Source organism: Poecilia reticulata, linkage group LG16 (assembly GCF_000633615.1).
Source record: "Poecilia reticulata strain Guanapo linkage group LG16, Guppy_female_1.0+MT, whole genome shotgun sequence".
NCBI classification, from domain to species: Eukaryota; Metazoa; Chordata; class Actinopteri; order Cyprinodontiformes; family Poeciliidae; genus Poecilia; species Poecilia reticulata.
In genome coordinates, this window is record NC_024346.1 from 26,179,811 (window position 1) to 26,182,829 (window position 3,019).

Genomic DNA, 3,019 nt, shown 5'->3' on the forward strand with positions numbered 1-3,019 from the left:
AAAAAAAGGCTCAGACTAATAAAAAAATTATAAAAACAAAATCATACTTTGACCAAAATTGTGTTCATAAAGCCTGTGTAAAAAATACATTTTAAACATGGAGTGTGATCTAATCTCGTCTAGTTTGACTCAAAAATTACTTGTAGCAACAATCTTTTCAACTCTCTTTGGTTACCTTGCTATGCAATATTTATCAGTCATCTCAACTTTATTTATACAGGATTTTGCAAAGCAAAGTTTTTGACATATTCATATTTTTTTTTAAATCCCCTTGGACCTCCTTGACAAAAATCTGAATCCTGTATAAATAAAGAAAAACAATGAAAAACGTTTTTGTTGAATACCAGAGGAAGAAGTTTTGCTTATGCGTTTTTAACCCTTCACCTGCAAAGCACAGGGATCTCAGTACCAGCTACATCCCACACTCACAGTTTGGATAAAGAAAATATAAGCAGACATTATTTTCTACATGAAGACGAAGTGTCACGTAAACTCTGCTCCTTGTCAAAAATAAAAAAATATGTGTTTATGTGTGTGTGTGTGTGTGTGCGTGTGTGTTTTATTATTATTAACCCCTTTCCTTAACCTTAACGTTATAAATTTTAACACTTTTTTTCTTTTTTTAGTTAAAAACCCAACGTAGTGTGCCAGGTTACACCCAAAACCCAACGCTGTCATGTTAAATGAACACAGGCAGGATCAGGCTGTAGTTCACCCACATCGGTTTGTCTTCAGCCCAAAGTGATGGCTTATCACACAATACAGTTTGCGATTTCCCTCTCACATTCCCACAGTTCAACTGCTAAAGTTTATTAGTGTGAAAATGAAATCCACAAAATCTCCTTGGACTATCCTGACTTCAAATAAAATGTTGAAACTGTACAGTTCTTTAAAGTTACCCCCCCCTTTGCCCTTTTTTTATTTTGAAGTGAGCCAGAACATTTGACTAAAATCCAACTCTCTTAAAATATAAATGCTAGCACATGTATTAAATTGATTTTTCCAATTTTCACAGAACTTCTCAGGTTTTTCCATTAAATATTTGTTGGTCCATTTGTGCACAATAACTGTAAAATATCTGGACATTTTCAGTAAATACTTTAACCAATTAAAAGGAATTTTAATCCCTGAAGGTGTGTATCAGCTGGGGCAGTTGTAATATCTGCACACAACGAAAAAACCTAGACTATAACTTGTTTCAAAAGGCAAATAATAGAAACATTTTATGAATGAACATAAATGTGCTTTTATTAAAATGACGTTGACCCTAACAGAAAAAAACGACAATCAAGTTATAGGACCTGATATTATTATAATAATCTGCAAGTCTGAGTTGTCCATGTGTGACTAGAAATAGTTCAGAATTGGCGTTAAGATGCAATGTGACGATAAACGGGCGATAACTAATAATTATATGTTGACAAAATTTGTCTTCACAGATGTTCATATCAATAAGGAGGGGGGGGGGGGAGAGAGTTCTCAGCTGTCTGATTGGTGCAGATGGTGCTCCGGGGTGCGCGCCGTCGGCTGCTACAGTAGCTCGCGCGGCGTGTGTTTGTGTGTGCGCGCGAGCGCGCGGTTGTGTCTGTAAGCGCGTCGGTTGCGACGCCGCAAAGACCTCTGATTGGTCGCTTACGCAATCCTCACATTTTTTTTTTTTTTTTTCTCATGCTGCGCAACTTCAGCGGGCATATGAAATGCTTCCCCACTCCCCGGAACACGCGTGTAATATCATGTCCCAGCGATGGATGGCTCCGTGTGGTAAATATTGAACACCCAAAACACGCCAACTCCCCTAACTGTACACAGCGACAGACAGAGAGAGAAAGAGAGAGAGAGAGAGCGGGAGAACAAAAGAAAGACAAGTAAGGAATGTAAAAGTTCAATTACCCTCTTGGTGTCCTGCTCCGTGCCCGGCCTCCATCCGCTCTCTATCCGCAGTGGAAGACAGCCTCAGCCTCAGCCTCAGCCCCGGAGAGGAGAGGAGAGGAGCTGCTACACCCGCCTGCCTGTGCACTTTACGATGCAGAGAGGGCCAAGCCGCGCAGGCTTTTTTCTTACCTTGCCGCACGGATCCAGAGGGGGTGAAGTGGTTAACAACGGATGTTTGGGAGATTACGCGTTCCTCTTCTCTCCCACCCTCCCTGCCTCCCCCTCACCCCCTTCACCACCTCTTCTTCCTCCTCCTCCTCCTCCTCTTCCCCTCTCCTCCAGCAGCAGCAGCGTTTGGTGACTCTCTCGTTGGGAGAGTGACTGGCCTCGGTGGGGCAGCCAAAACAGTGAGCCGCATCCGGTACCGACAGCATCATTAAACAAGGTTTTAGTTTTTACTTTCCCCTCTGCTGTCGGCGTTGGAAATGCACAAGTCTAATTGCAATTCATCATTACCGGCGACAGATTTTCTCTTCATACACCGTTGAAAGCAAAAATAAATAAATTAATTAAATTTAACTATTTTTTATTTGGATTAGATCTCAATAAATTTTTTGTTTTTTTTTTTTGGGGGGGGATAAACATGTAAAATTAAACAAAGTAGATCCCAACTAACTTTTAAGAGGCACTTAATTAATACAATTACTTAAATTCTAACAGTTAATTATTTGTTTATCATTTTATCCTATTAGGTCCAAAAGGAACAACAAATGTATAACATGATATTTGATAAACTTATGACATGTTGCTGAAATAGAGTCATAACTCTGGGTCCATAAAAGCTAAATATTTTCTTCCAATATTGAGAGGCAAAAAGAAAAAGAAATGTATAAATGTTTATCAGTACAGGGCTTAATCAATTGTTTAAAGAATTCCAGTCCTGGTTAGACTGATGTCAGCATAGCTGAATGGATGCTGCTGGTTGTCGTAATGGTTCAAATATAATAGAAAAATCTTCTTTTTGCATTTTCACACAGAGAATATAGGTTTTAAAATTCTCAAACTCTTTTAAAAAAGGACTTTTCAGTGTAGAATTATCCTTCTAGATAAATATTGTTAAATGTAATACAGACACTATAAAAGATAG

The 3,019-nt window shown here is 38.9% G+C and overlaps 1 long non-coding RNA gene across 4 annotated transcripts in view; it reads right to left on the reverse strand.

Moving 5' to 3' along the window:
• LOC103478270 (uncharacterized) overlaps nt 1-2,285 on the reverse strand; it is a 70,331-nt gene extending 68,046 nt beyond the window's left edge. The window contains exon 1 of one of the 4 annotated variants that reach the window (XR_535771.2): nt 1,891-2,281. This is a non-coding gene — a long non-coding RNA (uncharacterized LOC103478270). Of the gene's footprint in view, nt 1-1,890 lie in introns of all 4 variants that reach the window. The other 3 variants (XR_535770.2, XR_535769.2, XR_535768.2) reach the window with 3 other exon arrangements.
• Between the last annotated feature and the right edge of the window lie 734 nt (nt 2,286-3,019).